Raw genomic sequence first — 18845 nt, forward strand, 5'->3', positions numbered from 1 at the left:
TAAAAAAAAAAAAAAAAACAGCATCTGGCTGTTGTTTGTATAAAAAAGTGCAAATTTTATGCATATTTCCATCCTTATGACATAAATGAACACTATATTTTATTCTAATTACTATCAAGCATTTGTAAATTAAATAAACATGGGCAAGAACTACTTTTATAGGAAAAGGCGGCAAAGAAGGAGGAAGAGGAAGGAACAGGAGGTAGACGGAGAAGAAGAGGAATATGTGGAAGAAGAAACAGACATCACCTCGTGCTGCTTAACAATAACTCACACCATCCTCCCTGTATGTGCCTATGTGTTCCAGCATGATCTAAAGCTCAAAGATTGCACCACCGCACTGCTGCACATTGCATTATGGTTAGAGAGACGAAGGTAAGTGAGGGAGACCTCATGCGTTTTCTTACACAACAATAAGCACACGTCAAATGACATCGCTTTGACACGGGAAAGTAGAAACAAAGGTAGGCTCGTATGCTAATACACTGAGGCCTCTTTCACCGTTACTGTACAAAACAAGCAGCGCTCTGACTCACAGGCTCGGGAGATGACACAGAGAGCTGAATTTGGACCAGTGAGGGACTGGTTGGGGTTTTAGAAATGCAAAGCTTTCTCCAAAATGGAAATAATTGCACCTTTTGCTTTAAACCTTTTTAAATCTTCTGCAGTTGGCATAAAGAGAGAAGTCAACAAGACAAAAAAATGATGTGCAGCTCCATGTTCTATTCCAAAAATAAGTCCAAGAGGTACAAAGTGCAGGCAAACATTTTCAAATCACAACTTTACAAGTCAGCTGATGGTTCAGAGTGTGCAGGCTCCCTCCTTCATTTTATACTGATACTGAATGTCTAATTTAGACGCTTGCTCTGGCCTCTTTCATCAAAAGACTGAAGGGCTTCGGGGTTATGAGTGTGATAAAAGATGAAATGGTCAGATATCCTCAGTTTGAAAAGATGTGACATCTGCAGTGCTCTGATAAAATCATCACTAGTAAAGAAATTTTGTGTTTCAAACACTGAAATTCTTTAATTTTACAAGACATTTGCTCCTTTTAATTCTGACTTGGAAATACTGGATATGCACAAGAGGAAATGGATCTGTATATTATGATTTAGGGGCTTCAAATATTGGTTTCCCATGGTGTTTTCCTCTGAGCTCTACGAGTGTCAGAACAGAGACTGAAACATTATATTGTTATGGGACACAACAAATGTCAGGTCGTGTATTAGAGCCAAACAGATCATAACAAAAATGAGTCAGAGATCCCTGCTTTCTAACCTGTGTCAAACAGGCCACACTTTTCCTCAAACATTGAAAGACAAATCAACTAGTGAAACAAAAGGGGGAACTTGTGAAAGTGCAACCTTGAGGCTGGTGTAGGCGGCAAATCTGAAGGACAGCTGAGGGCGGAAGAGCTGACAGACACGTGACCTTCATCCACCAAGATTTATGTTTCCGGAGCTGTGCAGAAAAAATAGAGCTGGGGAGGACTTCCAGGTGAGAGAGACGGAGAGCCTTGTGTATATGCAGAAGATTTAACGCTGACATTATTTCTAGAAAACACAATCTAATGAGCACAAAACACGGCTGATGATTAAATGTTTGAAAATCGTGACTTTACCTGAAAACATACAGTGAAAGCTTCCTCTCTACATAATCAAACCTAAATGGGTGTGGGGTGGTGGAGTGGGGGGGTGGCCTGTATGCATGGCTCTGACAGCCTCGACAGTTGGGATGGGCGACTGCCAAGCGGCTGCTAAATATACACAGGGGTCAGTCTCTGGCAGTTCCTCAGCTTTGTCAGAGCCGCGCTTCAGGTTTTCTGATAAAAGAGGTTTCTGCTCGCGCAAGTCAAGAGACAGTTGTGACAGGGGAGAGGTCGCGGGCTGGGGACCTCTGCATGTGTGTGTGCGTGAGGACCTGACCTGTCGGAGGTTGATAGGCACGAGGCGATGGAGGGGGTAGGAGTTGTCACAGAGGTCCCTAGATATCCAGCCAAAAGGACTGAGGTTGTCCGCTTCTTGCCTGCCTGGGATTTGTGGTATTTTTGTTTGGATGTGTTACATCCACACTATAAAAAGTATGTGTAGAAAAACGTTAGACTCACACACTCAGTGAGGAAGAGAGAAAAATTCAGTCCTGAGTTAATCATTCCAGAGAAAATAATCAATTCATTTAAATGGCCCAGAAATAAATAAATAAATAAAATAAAATAAAAATTCTTAAATGTGAAGATTTGAAGCTTTTCTCCGATTTAAATTATTGTTGAAAATATATTTGGGTTGATTAACATTATTGTGATTAAATAGTTAACAGTTTAACTTTTTTATTTATTTATCAATACTAACAATAATCATAATGGAGCTTTATGATCAATACAATTTAAGTTATGGTTATAATGTGAAATAAGACATTTCTAATTTTTTTAATATTTGTGATTTGTTTGGCATGAGCAGAGTCTGCAAACACCTCCAGAAACTCAGACTTCAAAAGCTGAGATTTGTGTCACTTTCTGACTGACAGGTGATTTGACAGGAGCAGCTCAGAAACTTGACACTAATTAATTGAATGAATTTATTAAGTATCTCACAGATGGACATTTTACTGGGGGCATTTTTTGCAGTGTGCCTGTGTGTGCATGAATTTGCCTGTCTATGTATCTGTGTGTGAGAGAGACAGTCTGTGTGTGTGTGTGTGTGTGTGTGTCAGTGGAGCATTGATGAACTCAGCACAATGTTGAATGGGACTGTTTTGGCAGCTGAGACAGCGGGGCCAAACCTGCGGGTCAGAGATAAACGCCCCTCACAGCTCTGAGCTGCAGAGAGGACGTCCCATCAGAGATGGGGAGGAAGCACAGGAAAACAGCTCGCTGAGGGGGCAGCGATGGACGAGAGGTTAGACACACGGGCTTGTGAGTGGAAGGTTGCTGGTTGAAATCCCAGAGCTGCACAGGGCTCTTTTCCCTTCCTAATTAAGAAACCATGAAGAAGAGATCTTCCTTGGAGAACTGACAGCTGTTTTTTTATTTTACAATATTCAGTCACTTTGAATTTGTAGTGCAAGAAAATCCAGGTGGGCCTGATTTTCCCAGACTTGGTTTCACACTCTTTGAAATGAGCATAAAGTCATTTCCACTAAGTAAAATAGTCAAATTATACTTCTGGTTCTGCAAACTGGTGTTGGTAGTGAAAATCATAACCATCATCATAGTCAGGTTCCACACCTGGCAAATATTTTTATGATCAAGTATTTATCAGTAAATCAACATATCCTCCTAACGGGGAAAAAATATGCTTTATAGCTACATTACACCAGATATCCACTGCTGCAGACACACACCTATATTACTACTTTGTGTTTTGGACGGAGGCAGAAGAGGAACTGATTGGCTCAGCTGTAGAACAAAGAGCCAATCAACAGCTGGACGATGGACACAGACAGAGCTGTTTTATTATGAGCAGAGAGTTCTAGGTTTCTGCATTGACAGCAGTAGTAACACAAGATGGCAGAGGAGGAGATGCACCATGGAGAAAATAAGCAGTAAAATATAAAATCAAACATGATGCTCATACAGCAGAGACATAAAGAACACAGCTTCACTCACTACATCTGTACAGACAGACAGCAGTTACTGTTGGAGGGAAAGAGCCAGTAAGTCATGTTTACTTTAAAAGGTCATTTTGATCTTTTTCTTCTGAGTGGGCATCACTTCATGACCTAACAAAGGTTGAGAAATAACCACAGTGAACATAATAGAAGCTGAACCTGTGATCCAGTCACCAGGAAGCAGCCTAATCACAGCGAGGAAAAGATAAGGTCGGTGCTTGATGTTTGCAGCAGGAAGCCGGGCGGAGGTGACCGCTCCATTTAAACATGCAAACCTGCCAAGATTCAATCTACTCCTGTTTTTTTCTTGTGAGTGGCCCTCTCAAGATCAGAAAAAAAGGCCTTGGAGAATCACTGACTGGAAGCTTGAAACTGCATTTAGGAAGGAAGTGAGTAAACGATGATGATGCGCAGACAAAGGTTATTACTGCAGTGTAAAACGGGGGGCTGTATGATTGGAGAAGAGAATGACTGAGCTCAGCAATCCCTCAGAGAGTCAGCTGAGGTAAAGCCAAGAAGATTCAAATGTCACTTCCAAACCCTCCCTTTCTTTGCTGCTACAGCATCCTGGACCAAGACAGCTGCAAGGTCGCTGCTCTGCAGCTGTGCAGAACCTCTGTCCTTTCTGAAAGTGACAGGAAATTCTGCTTTGGCAATCAGTCAAGTGTCAGATTATGACCAAATGTCTTGCTATAGGTTTGAAGTTTGTTGCTGTGTTCATTACAAGCTGTAGATAACACAGCAGTTACAAATTAAAGCTGCAGAGACAACTGGGCAGCTTTGAGTAACAAGATCAAACTCACATCCACCTTGCATTTGACAGGCAGATCCTGCTCCTGAAATGAGGAAGCACAGAAACCAGAAAGGTGACAGAGGTGAAGTCCACGTTTCCACTGTGACTACAGACTGACACACTGCAGTGCACCGTCTGACAGATCACTGATAGTGAAGCTGAGAGGCAAAAGCAGCTTCAGTTTTGTAAAAACAATACAGAGGAGCAGGGTTTCAAGCCTCTGAATTGCCACCCACATCTCCTCCTGTGGCAGAGCCAGAAAAAACGACAGCTGACGCTATAGATGTGTGATTGATTAAGGGTAAAGTAACCCCCATCTCAAACAGAAACAGTATTTAAGTGAAAAGTAAAGATTAGTTTAGTGCGATAATTATTTTAACAGAACCCAAAAAATGACAGAAAAAGATATAAAGAAAAACTTCTCTAAGCAGCAGCACTTTCAGAGCTGTGTAGCACCAGACTGGAGTTTAACAGAGCAGCTCCGAGGTTCAAATAAAAGCAGGGCGCTGCTGAAAAACTGCATACCTGCAAAGCAAATCTTTCCTCTGTAAATAACAGTCTGAAAAAGCCAAACCCAGTGTGCTGCAAATAAAGAACCACAAACATGTTTGGAGGAATAATCTGACTGCCACGGAGGCTGCATTACACCTTTCATCTCCACGTTAGAGAGAGTGGATTTGGCTTTCCATCACGAGGACAACACAAACTAACGCGGCAAGAATAGAGCGAGGGTTTGATCTTCCCCACGGAGAGAGGCTGCATCCGAGCAGTTAGCAAAATGAATTGAATCAGCGGGATTAACGGCACCTGTAAAGACCTGTCAGGTAGATTTACAGGCCCCGCTGATAAGCCGGCGGCGAGAGATAAATACGCCCGGTGTCCCGTCGGCTGCCAGCCAGTCAAAGGAAACCGTCCACCCCTCCCACCCCCTCCCTCCTGGCCTCTCTTTCCTTTTCCCCGGAGCTGCAGACACCTCCACCTTTGATAAGGTAATAACATCAGTCTTGACTCCGGCTGCAGAGGTGAAAGCTGACGGCAGGATGGTGGAGACACGCTTTCAGGGTGATGAATGCAGTCAGAAACAGGCGGACTGTGTGTGCTGACGCCTGTTTGGATATCAAAGGTGAACACACCCTCGCTGTCAGGTGCAAACCTTGTATTATGGAAATGACGACGTTTCAGAGGCCTGAAAAAACTTGTTTGTAACACACAATTCTGTATGTCTGAGTTTCTCTGATGGTGTTTTTAGAAGATTTTATGAGACTAAAACATTTGTAAACCCACCACGGAGCATCGTCTTTGTTATTATGCTGAAAATGATGGAAATGGAAGAAACTATTCAGGCTGTAGCTGCTATTTAAGATAAAAGCTAATTTTTTCACACCCTTCAATGGCACAAATATAACAAATGGGGGGTTTTTAAGACTGATTTCTAATATTTTTATGCATTTAGGCACAAAGATTTTTTACAGAAAATACAGTGGAAAACTTTAGTCAATAACTAAATTTATAAAAGTGGCTGATCAAACTTTTCTTACGTTTGCCTTGGGGAAATTTAAACCTATGACCTTACTACTGCTACAATCTTTACTGTAGCCCTGGTTGTAGTTTCAAATGATAAGGTTTTACTAATGTGTCTCTAGTGTATGTTCAGTGTTTCATGCTGTGTACATGTACAAGTGTGTGAGGTCGCAGCTGTCCTCATCCAGGGGGAAAAGCACCACAGACCAGGGAGGGAACAGAAAATGAAATGCTTGACCAGAACTGGTTCCATTAGTGCCCCGGACAAGGAAGCACATGTCATCTCAGAAGCCAGCTGCTGTGACTACAACAAGAGCACTTTCAATCACTTTCACAGAGAGGACCAACCTATCAGGTGAAGAGAGGGTCAGACTTTCAGAGAAGTAATGAGGTGTGGTGTTGAGAGAGTAAAAGGGTCTGTGCTCTGCCACGGATTCCCCACTGAATGTATTACGTCCACATGTTAAGAACAGACCCACCTCTGCATAAAACATGACACATCGAGCTGCATGACACTTAGACGTGACTTCAACTTTTCATAGACGAACACCAGCTCTGTCAAAAGACAACCCCCGCTGTCAGAGTCCCTCTGAGGTCATGTGAATCAGTGACAAGCTGCAGAGAAAACTTTGCACCGTGGGACTCAGGGGTGTTTCTCTTTGCCACTCGCTCCCCCCTCTTCACTGTCCATAGATGTTAGAGGCTGTTGAAATACACAGTTCAGGGGGGAAAGTTTTTAGTGTGGCTTTTACTTTAGTCATTTTTAAATTGTGTTTTTTATTTAGTTCTTAATTGTTAGTTGCACAAATAAAGATTCTAATGATTTAAGTAGAAATACGACCAAACTGTCAATTTTGGTCATATGTGTGCAGTTTAATGAATGTGAGCCTGGACAGTAGATGTACTATCTGCTCTGATGAGTAGTGAGAACTGGCTACAGCAGTATGTTCCTGAGTTCATTTCACATGTGCAGGAGCATATCCTCCCAGAGCTAACATCAAACCTTCACCTCCTCTCACAGCTGGACCTGTTCTTGTGTGGCCGACCCCGGTGCCTTCACCTCACAGAGCGTATTTCTTCACAACAACTCGAGAGATACGACTCGATGAAAACTTATTAGGGTTGGTTTATGCATCAAGGGTAGAAACTCACCTCTGAGTCGACTTTAATTGAAAACATCAGTTCGTTACATTTACAAGAAGACTGTAAAATGCTCTCCTGGCCGTGACTTAACTCAGCACAGGAGGATACGACATCCTGCCTGTTTGTTTAAGTATGTGAAAACGCTTTATGATGGTCAGTTACTGAGTCCAGTTACTCCACCTTATTTATGTCCGCTGTGCAGTCAAGCTTCCTGCAGGAGGGATTGAGATGCGACAAGCTGCATGCATCCAGGGCGACCTGGGACAGAGTCCAGTGTCGGCATGTAGGCCACGTCCCTGGTGAACATGTTCTCATGGTGAGGTAATCCATGATGTCACTGCTGTGAGCTGCAGGTGGAGAACGGACAGGGGACCAAAAAGAGCATGAGTCTGACTTTTTTTGTGCACATGTTTGCTCTCAAACCAAAGCACAGAGAACTGGCTCACAACAGCAGCTTTTTTTTTATTGCTGTCAGGTTTGCTGTGTGACTGAAGGTTTACATGGTTGTTGGGCGTCTTTTCCGGTTGGACAAATCCCAACTCATCCCTGCCGGCCAAATTGTGATGTTTTGTTTTTCCTTGGGATTTTAAAGTGAATGTGATGTCTCATAAGTTTCTGATTTATTTCCAGTTTATTGATGGAGACAGGCAATTTAGTTCAAGTATTAATGCACGGCCAGAAGTATGTGGACACCCCAATTAAGTGAGGGCTTCGTGCTACAGCAAGCAATATTTTTGTCAACTGGGTTCTTCCTTTTTTGTGGCAACGTGTACAAAGCCAGCTCCATGAAGAAACGAGCCCTGACGTCAATCCCATCCAACATCTTTGGGATGCACTGGAACACAGAATGAGAGGTTCAATACTTAGTGTTTGGTTTGGCCGATGTAATGCACATTTTTAAAGTGGCTGACTACTCCAAGGGGAAGAGACAAACCATGTCCTTCATATTTTTTCATCTCAATGTAAGGCCACAGAGTGTGAAAGTCACTTTGTTTTAAATACTGCAGAAACAAGAAAAAAGTTTTATTTGGCTTTTTTGGCTCCTTAAGTCTAAGAAACATGTTAAAAAGCTCACTGCATTTTTTCAGACATACATGAGTTTCGGCCTGAGCAGTCCTGTCTAATTCCTTACATTTCTAACTTTCGAAGCACCATCGTTTTCCACTCATGGCAACCCAAGAAAAAAAGGTTCCACCCACAAGGCTTTTCCCCAGTGCTGTGCCTTGTGGAATCCTCCCAAAATAATCACAAAATGAAGTAAAACTTGAATTTTCATGACATGCTGTACGTCATGTAAATTAAACAGCCATACTCGCCATCCAGTGGCTTGGATTTCATCTCAAGCTGCATGACGAGTACCTGTGTGCAAGCTAAGCTTAATATCCTAAACCCTCGAAGGACCACTGCATGGATACCGAAGTAATTCCACCAGAGCATCGCTGGCACGGCTGCACTCTTCTAAGAACTATACAGTTTAATGTTTACCCGTATTCCCCACTGGTCTGGAATACTATATATCTGTGAGAGGTAATGTTTTTCAAAGCTATGACCAAATGTGTTTGGATTGGCCATAGAAAGCTCCTTTAGATTTAACACAGGCTATAGAGGCTGATAGCTTGTCCAAAAAATATATATTCCATGAGCAAAACGGCTATAAAGAAGTAAATTTAATGAATATTTACATAAGACTGGATACATGTCAAACTTAAGGGAATTCGCACAGTTGGGACACAGATCACTCACTAAGCTCTATGTAGAGGCACTGTATTATGTTATGGAGCCACAAATGAACAACTCAGCTTGTGCAATGACAAAAAAAAAAAAAAATAAAAATCCTTTATTTCAGCAGGTACTCCCGTCAAGCATTATTAGCAGAGGGTCTGGCAGCCAAATGCATAAACACAGACGTGATTAGAGGAGAAATAAAGGAGGATTTTACAGCTTCATTGCACAAACTGAACTAAGTATCAGGGTGGTTGATCAATACCAATGAATGACTGATTAGCTGAGCGGAGAATTCTGGCGTGAACGGTGTCTCAAGACACTGCAGCTGTGAAAGCTTGCTCTCAGTGAGAGAGGGAAAATGCAAAGCCTCTTTTTGTGCCATGATCTGTTACTTTACTGTTGTATTTCTGCTCCGACTCACTAGTGCACTGTCCTACATGAAAATAAACTTTATTGTTTGGATCAACAATGCAAACAATGAAGTTTCAGAGACTGGGAGAGAACACTCCCCTCTGGTCCACTGTGGATGCCATAGCTCATTTACTTCAACACATGTGGCACAAAGGCAAACTAAAGGCACTCACTTGTGTAGGAGCACTGTCAGAGTTAGAATGAAAAGCCTTCGTTGCAGATTGAATAGGTCTTTGCCAGGGTTCTCAACAGGAGCAAATGCACCACTTCATACCATCTACTGCACTCAACAGGTGGTGTGTCTGTTTGAATAATTGGGACAACAGGTGGGTGATAATGAGAGGCAGACAGAGGTACCTTCCACAGGCACACAAACCAAGAAGAAACAGACAGCAAAAGACAACAGTGAGCAAAAAATATACACAAATGATAAATGTTATGCATTAATTGGTAAGAGAGAATATTCTATGTCAGGGTCACTGGATAAATCCAGGAAACAGAATGCCAGGGAAAAGAGGATAGTTTGTCAACTTTGCCCGTTTCATCAGAAGCAGCCATCTCCAAAGACGCTGAGAGCGGAGCCTGCGTACTTGTGCTGACGAGACGGGGAAGCTTTGAAATGCAGATGGCGAGGCCTATTGACTGTCACCTGTATGAAGCACTTTAACTCCTGTCGCTGAAATGAGCCTTTTCAAGAGGCGCATTGTGATGTGTATCGGCCGACAAGGCAGATTGGTGATGATTGCTCTATTGTAGCTGTCAGCTAGTGAGAACAAGGTATTCATCCTTTGTCAGAGCGACGTCTCCTCTCTCATCTCACCAGTGAGAGCCCCCCCCCCCTCCTCCACCGCCATCACCCCACCCTCTTAACCTCTTGTCTTGATTTGGAATTACTGTTCAAAGGCATGGTTTACTGGTGCAGCCTGCTACCATTACTGTCAATGAGGAGAGATGCAGGAGCCGTTGTGTTTGCTTCCACGTAGCTATTACATTGCTGCTTTTTGAGCAATCATGATTGTATGTTTGTGTGCAAATTTTACTGCGTGTTTGCCAGGATGCATCTGCAACTGGATTCTACAATACATTCTTTGAATGAAAGACTGTAGCAGTTCATTAATCCACCTGACCACCTGTGGGGAAGGTGGAGAAATTGCTCTATATTTTTTTTATAGTTGAGCAGCAGTGTTTGGTTACATGCAGCTTAATTAAGTAAAGACAATAGATTTAGGCTCGTGTTCGTTCATCTTTGGCATATTTTAAATATGACCATGAAAACCAGATGAAAATGAACCTCTGTGACTAACTGTGGTTTGTTCTTAAGCATTTTTATGTTGATCTATTCTTTATAATGATAATGATGATGATGAGCTTTATTGTGGCTTTTCATTAGACACCATATATATATATCAAGACACCATAAATTAATATAAACCACATCCAGAATGTGGGTCTATGCTGTGCTATGTTTTGGGTGACGTGACCCTTTAAGACTAAAACAAAACTAAGGAAATACAAAAGGAGGAAAGCTGGAGTTCCCAATTGGAAGCACTAACACCTAATTTTGCCTGTGGACTGGTTGAATTAGATGTATGTTGTTTAGCAGTACTATGACAAAACTTAGAGGGCTGACTTTGACAAAGTGCGAGACACACAGCAGCCTTAATATCACCCTGTCCTGAATAAATGCACACACTTATAGTTCCTATAGTACCTCATTTATTTCCTGACACTAATGCTGCACACTGTGTCCGTGTTGTGCGTCTCTGCTTTATTTTCCCCCCTTTTCTCCCATAATTCAAAGTGAAATACTTCCAGCCATTTGACACAATTAGGCGCTCTCTTCCCACCACATCGCATCCCACTGGATGGCCCTCATTATCACGAGCCCTTGCCTTTTAGATAACTTATAATGAGGCCAAAAATGTTTCACATTTTGCTTTTTCTGCTACACCGTCGGTTCAAAGAGACCTACTTCAACCTAATTAGGAGTTCCAACCGCTGCAGTCAAATGCTTTTCTTGTTTCTTATGGGGTTAACAGCGGTGAGATGTAGATTTCCACAAGACAGGGTCTAAAGCCATTATGTCGACTATGTGACAGATATCAGTGATGTCCAAGTCCTACGGTAGTGGTCCACAGTGCTCAGTGCTGCGTGGTGTGAAGTTACCGCACTGATGGTGAGGATGTTGTTAGTTGGATAACGTGGGGCTTTTTGCTTTTTATCCCCCAGATCAACTTACATTTCCATCTGCAGATCTGGGACTCAAATTGAAAATTACAACAATAAAAAGACAAGAAAACCTGTTCTCCTCCTTTGGTATGCTGTTGGATGAACAGCTGAGCCCCAAATGTTCCTGAATAATCCACCAAGGACCATAGATCAACATTGTGTCTGTTTAATTGTCTTCCCATTTGTATTGAGCACCTGGTCAGTATCTTCTGCATACACTCCCTCTTGGAGTCTCTTGGATGCCGAGCAGAAAATGGGAAGCATGTGCTAATTCCCATTCTGAAAACTATGAACCTGACTGAATCGAAAAAAAAAGCACAGGACCTTTTTTCCAGACATCTGCATGATAGATTTACAGTTCATGGATTTACCCAGCACTCTTTGCAAAGTGAACAGTAAACTGAGCTTAAATATAATTACAAGCAACTTAAATGGAACTACTGCACAACACTGTAGATTGATTCCCAATGATAGCTACGTCAGAGAGACAAAACAAGACAGAACCTTTGTAGGTTTGCTTAAAAGAAATGTTTCTTCACTGTCATTTCAGTTCACTGACTTTAAGATAATAAGTGATAAGTGTCAGAAGAATCTTGTTTTTCTGTAAAAGTTTTGGTGAATTCATGGAATTTTAAACATTATACTTAACTTACTTAACTTAACTTAACTTAACTTCTTCTTCTGTGGTAACAGTCAGAACTGGAGCAACAACTAGCTGCAGTAAATGTAAATGTGAAATGAAATGGGTGCATTAGCCAACTGTGGTGAATAAACACCAACTTCAGAAGACCAATTTTGTGTTTTAAAATTTGCTTCATGTTTTCAACAAAGAAGTCTTGCAACAAAAAAATAAAAATAAAAAAAATCAGAATCTGACACGTTCCAGTGTCTCGGTGACATAATCTGGTTCAAATGAAATTTTCATCAACCAGAGAAATGAACCAAACTAGGAGCTAAAAGATGAAGCTCCACAGCACCACTCTGAAAAAGACTATGAAAAATCTTTTCCACACACATTGTCCAGCTCTCAGAAGCCTGTGGATCAGCCGGCTGTCCACTCAGATAATTACAGCCACGGACCTGACCCCTCCGACCTCTCCTGACCCTCAACAATTCAGCTTTCCACTTGAGTAAGTTGTAGGTGTGTTTACTGGGCGCCAGCTTGTTCCTGTTAATAATATGAGCACTGAACCTTGGACCTCACCTGACTATAGTATCTGGGACAATAGCCAGCCCGAGTGTGTCAGTGTGTGTGTGTGTTTCCTTTCCCATAATCTTGTTCCCCTCGCCGAGCCACAGAGCCTATAAAGCTGTCAGTGAACATGTAGAACACGTCACCTTTGCCGGGGTTTCTCACACACACACACATATCCATGCAGACACACATGCACACACATGCAGAGCTGCTGCACAATCACACACACGCTGAACAAGCCACTGTTACACATGCACAAAGGTATGCACATGAGAACACACAAGAAAAACAAAAGACGCTCACTTAACACCCACACAGAAATCACACACACACACACACACACACACACACACACACACACACACACACACACACACACACACACACACACACACACACACACACACACAGTCACGCGTCAGATTCACACACTGCAGAAAGGTCCAGATAAACACACAGTATTAACCTCTGCAGATTACTGTGGTTGTCTGTAATACGTTAAATTGGAAGCTTGACAGTTTAAAGAGTCGTTCAGTGTATTAAGAATCACCCGTGTTTACACACTGCAGCTATTGGACGTTATGTCACGGAGTAAACACCCAGACAGATGAATCAATGATGAGCCCGCTTTTTTTTCTCCCTGCAAAAAAAAAAACAAAACACTGCTGCTGCAGCTGTTTTACTTTTATTGAAAGAACAGATATAATGTTCGACTCAAATCTCTCACATTGACAAAGGTGACCCCCCCCCAGTGGCACAAAAAACCCAACCCTGTCTGTCAATTGGTAATTTGATTACTTGCTAATTTGTTTATGAATAAAACACTCAAATTTAGGCAGGTCCTACATTTGTATCCAATCTAGCTCTAGGATTTCTGAAAACTGTGCAGACATGTTAATCAGTACTCATGAGGAAAACAGTCTGAACTCTGACTGAAGTAAAGTGGGGGTGGGGGGTGGGGGGGGGGGGTGGGGGGGGTGGGGGGGGGGCTCTTGCAGTGTGTTTGTTTGTGGATGTGAGTGTGTGGCTGTGTGTATGTGACATGATGTGATATGACTGCATGTGTGCACTGTCCAAGGCCTGGTGTATGTGGTGGGGGGCCAGCCAGCTCCTGGTCTGACAGAAGGATTATGGGAAACAGATGACTTACGCTTCTAATTTGCAGCCTTAAATTGCAAACAGAGTTTCAGGAGTCCAGGAGAGTTATAAATGGTGAAAGAAAGGTGTGTGTTTGTGTGTGTGTGTGTGTGTGTGTGTGTGTGTGTGTGTGTGTGTGTGTGTGTAGAGAAAGGGTGGGTGCGTAATGCCACACACACAGGCAGATCACTACATGTTGGCTCCAGGTTCACCCACATACGGAATGACAGGTTTTCCATTTATATTTCATTTTACATGTCAAACTTTTCATGCAGAGTGATGAAAGCTGCAGCAGGATGAATATTAACACCTCAACGTAGGAGAAAACAGTAACGAGTGCAAAGGTTGATGCAACAAGTTTTCATTTCAACTTATTCTTTACGGTTTCTGAAGAACAAGCTGACTTTGTGCTCTCTCTCACTTGTTCATTTTAGAATTATGACATGAATCCTAGGTAAGTAAACACAGTTTGACCTTAATCATTTCTGCTATTAAATTCAGTTTAAACCAACCAAAACAGGCTTAAGAAGCTGGAGACCAAAGTTTTGGAGCAATGGGACTAAAGCAAGACATCATTTAAAAAATAGTCTTACATGGTCTTAAAATTAACTGTATATAGTGTTTTGTTCTCAGGGTCTAAAATGGTTATTTCACAGTCCTGTAGCCGCCCAGAAGATAAAGAAGAAGACTCACAAATGACAAGAAAATGTCAAAATTGTGAAAAATGCTCCTCAAAAATGTCAAAGGCCTGGCTATGTAATTCATACATGATGAGAGAGATGTTTTATTTGGTGATGTCACAGGCCTAATGTTTGCATGTGTAATACATTTTCATAAAAAAGTAGATTTCATGCCTTGCGGTTGTATGCCTCCACCAATCAGTCAAGTTGCAGGAAATATGGTCACAATCTCCCCTTCCTGAGTTACAATGTTGAATAACGACCAGAAGTGTTTTTGCAGATCATTATGATGTCACAGTGAAGCTGACCTTTGACCTGTCAGATATAAAAAACGTGTGGTCAGTTTTCTACATCATGCAGGAGGGACAAAAATCCCACCGTGACAAAGCTCTGTTCCTGTTGCACATTTGCCGTGAAGGTAAACAGCTGAGCCAGCAGCACATAAACCTGCACCTGTTGGTGATTAACCTTTTCAGCTAAGGTAGGCAGAGCAGGCTCCTGTGGCGAGCAGGAATGCACTGCTGGGACATCGGAGACAGACTCCAGATTCCTGACCAATGAGAGGCAAGGGAGAGGAAATACCCATGAGACCACTGGGGCGGTTTCACCTGGCACCTGTTGAGCAACAGGAGGACTTGCCAGAGAACTGAGAGCATGGCTATCAGTCACTGTAAGTCTGGGTAAATCTGGTGTGAATCATCATCATCCTATAGCTCTCCAGAGGTTTGTGTTTCTCTTTTTACTGCACCTGCTAAACATGAAAGTAGCAGATAGGGCAGTCGAGACGTTGAGGTCCAAGCTGAACTTACTGACTAAACTTCAAGAAAATTTCTGGCTTATTACGATGAGGGTCTTATTTTTTGTAGTTTTGGCTGTTAGGTCTATCTGTTATGATGACACTGTACTCAGCAACAAAACACTGCAACATCAACAAACACGAGCAGTCAGACCATCAGACAGAGAGAGCCAACACCAGAGCCAGAATATTTCAATCACTTTATTTGGAAGTCAAACTTAAAATGTGTTAAAGTCTGCACAGCAGGTCAAAGTTGAACCAAGAAGTCCATCTATAAACTGTGATGGATGGTGGACATGTTCACCGTCCCCTTGGTTTTCTCTGAGGGATTTATTAACGACCTCTCTGCTTGTCTCACTGCTGTTGCACTTCTTATGGATGTTGCAGTGCTTCCAGATCTCAGCATCTGACTCCACGAGTATGATATAGTTATTCCAAATTAAAGTTGTAAAGAAATATTGTAAAAACTCCAGACAAAGCACATGTTATGTACATTACTGTGTTTTAAAATCAATGCAAAAAATGTGGCATTATCAATTTAAAACTGAATAAGTGTCTCTCCTGAAGACTAGTGAGGGGAAATGAGTGTCTGTGTGTGTCTGTGTATGTGAGGCAGGAGTCATCTTGTCATGTGCTTGGAAAGAACAGTTAACGTGTGTGTGTGTGTGTGTGCTGAGCGGTTGTGGGTGGGGGTGGTCAGGTCAGTGTCACTGTCTGGACAGATTTGACACACTCCTTTTCATCTCCTATTCCAAACAGCATGCCATCACACTGACATCACATGTGACAATAGATTTTTTTGCCTTTATTTCCACACTGCGCTCCTCCGCAGAGGAGATATCCTCCAGTGTTCTGCACTTTAATGTATGCTTTATGGATGAGTTGAGTTATATTTTGCACAACAATAAACCAGGTCTACACCAGGTCTAAAAAGTGGTTGACAGTTGCAAAACAAGCTCCCCTTGCTCCTTGAGGTGTGGAAGAGGAATAAAGCAATGATTTATAAGTGTACACAATCAATTTAAGGCCCTTAACTGAGGCAGGAAATGCAGAGAAATCTGAGGGGAACTCCACCGATCCAGATCAGCTTACTTGTCTGGAGCAGTGTTCAGCCTGTGAAAACAGTTGTATAATGTCTTCTGTGACTCTGAAGGAGTTTCTTTTTTTTAAGTCTGAGAAAATAACCCTGATGGCGTCACTATGATGTCTCATCTTGGGCTTTGGGATTACAGATATTTAACAGGAACTGCGGAGTCTGAAAGTCATGGGTGTATGCCAGGCAGGACGGGTCCAACTGTGGGGAAAGTAACATCTAAGGTTTTTAGAGACTGGCCCACACTGGGGACTAGGAGTCAGGACTTCTCTCCCTCTGATGGATTGATTTGAACTGTTCTGTTTTGTCTCTTGCATGTCGTCTGACTCATGATAAAACACATGCATTTCAACAGAGACAAGTCATTTGTCTACTGCCCTGTTAATGCTTTCCTTTTCTATAGGCTGGTTTTGTTTACATCTGCAAAATAATGCCATTTGTGCTGATGCTTTTTACTGTTCTGATGCAGTAACATTTGAGAGTTATAGGTTTTACTCCTCTAACCTTATGTTGAGTTTATATGCAGGCTGTTCTGGGCTTATAAACTCCACACTGTTTTCATTCATTTCTTAGGTGACAGCAACGTCATTCAAACCCATATAAAACAGAATAATGGCACCATAATGGCTGAAAAAGTCTCAGTCCTCTGAAAAAATGAACTATGATGTGGTCCGTTAGATGTTAAAATGTAATCCAAACCAAGTACAGGAAACAACTCAAGGGATTATGGGTAGAAGGAGACAGAAGCAGCTCTGCTTGCTTGGAGAGCCAAGGAGAACAAAGTCAACCATTTCTTTATGTGGATTTCATTTGAGCTCCACCTCTGCTGCCAAAATCTCTAACCTACATGACTTTTATTTACAATCCGTGGTTGCCTTGTTACTGGGCAGTGTGAAACTAAACTCAAATTAAATTTTCCACTCTGGTTTGGACCAAGGAAAACAAACTGTAGGTGTGATTGTAGCTTTACTTAAGATAAGAGCAAAATGTAACTGAAATAATCCAAGTTTCTCACGGGCCATTTCCTTAATCATGTTACTGTTGTATTGCCTGTGTGCATCAAAATGTGGGCAGTTTGTGTTGCAAACATGGGAAAATTCTTTTGCCTGGAACTAAAGCCCACCTAAAACTCAAAAGATCCTAATCTGGACCAGTTTGGTGTGAAAGAGCAGTGTTACTGAGAGCCATATATGGTCAGAGGAATACTGCAGCGTGTACAACAGAAGATGAATAAAAAAATAGAATAAAAAGGAAAAGCAAATGTGTGAAGTTTGACACACACACACACACAGGCACACACACACAGGCACAAACACACACACACACACACTCAGCATAACAGAGAAAATGCAATTTCCTAGAGTGGTGTACTTTATAAACCCTGTGTCAGTGGAGCTCTTTTTACAGTCTTTGCAGCAAAACATCCAAACACTGTGAAAGATATCAGGCCTGTTTCCCATGGTGCATACAGTATATCATACCACTGAACAACAACAACAAAAAAAAAACATTAATATGTGGGTAAATAAAAGACCACGTCAAAGTTTTTGTGTCTTATTTATGCGGAGCTTCTTGCTGAAAACAGATGATATATTTTACTAAGCCACATACAATATAAAGCAGAACAAAGGTCACTGTCGTCTGTCTGTGGATTGTAACACATTACAGTGACAGATCTTTTCATTCAAACATGAATGAATTACTTGGGCTGCAAAGGTCCCGACCGTAAATAGATTCGGATGTGGAGAACAAAAGGAAACACACTTGATCTCCAGGCTCATTGGAAGAAGTAATGAGAGACAGTGACAGTCAATGGGGTGGGAGAAGGGACAGACCAGCTGGCCACACACAGTCTCGTCCTACACAGGTACAGTTCTTTGGCGTTATATAATCAGGCTTAATGGTCTACAGGCTGTTTAGGGACAAAAACTCTCCACCCACTGGACTTTTAAGGCCAAAACACACCACAATGCATGTGATAGCTTCCTTGGTTTTGGACTGTCTGGGTGTCTGGTTCGCTGATTAATGACACAGTTTTGCATATCAAAGTGAATTCTTTGCCAAAGTACTGCAGAATTAGATTTCACATACATTCCCACTGACATGAAAAGGTCGTCAGTGAAAATGTTGATGTTACAAATGTTGCTGTGACCGAGTCTTCATACCACTACTTTATCACAACGTTGCACCGCTGGACTCACATGTACCTCTGAAACCATGGGGGAAGAAAGCTTTTATTTCTGAACTGAAGCAAAGTGATATTCAATATTACTGATAACTGACTAAAGCATGAATCAAACATGAGCTAAAACTCTTGTACAATAACCTGACACTTAGATAATGGCACAAGTATAAAACTATCTCTAATCCAAGCTTTTCTGTATTATTATGAAGAATCTACTGTTTGCATGATCTGCTCTACATGTGAGGCCCCGCTGTACGAGGATGCACTTATCTAACCGTGTTTCTGCTCCAGCGTCAACACAACAAATTCCTGTACAACAAAAACGGCAGTG

At 42.0% G+C, this 18845-nt stretch overlaps 1 long non-coding RNA gene across 4 annotated transcripts in view; it reads right to left on the reverse strand.

Annotated features, from left to right (window-relative positions):
• Positions 1-684: 684 nt before the first annotated feature.
• The window catches only part of LOC139609933 (uncharacterized), a 290241-nt gene continuing 272080 nt past the window's right edge, over positions 685-18845 (reverse strand). For 3 of the 4 annotated variants that reach the window (XR_011685415.1, XR_011685421.1, XR_011685420.1), the window contains 2 exons: positions 7244-7410; positions 685-2071 (listed from right to left, as the gene is read on the reverse strand). This is a non-coding gene — a long non-coding RNA (uncharacterized lncRNA). The remainder of the gene's footprint in view (positions 2072-7243; positions 7411-18845) is intronic. The other variant, XR_011685416.1, reaches the window with a different exon arrangement.

The sequence above is a fragment of the Trachinotus anak genome, unplaced genomic scaffold (genome assembly GCF_046630095.1).
Source record: "Trachinotus anak isolate AG129_WGS33_773 ecotype Australia unplaced genomic scaffold, CSIRO_AGI_Tana_v1 ptg000026l, whole genome shotgun sequence".
In the NCBI taxonomy this organism is placed as follows: Eukaryota; Metazoa; Chordata; class Actinopteri; order Carangiformes; family Carangidae; genus Trachinotus; species Trachinotus anak.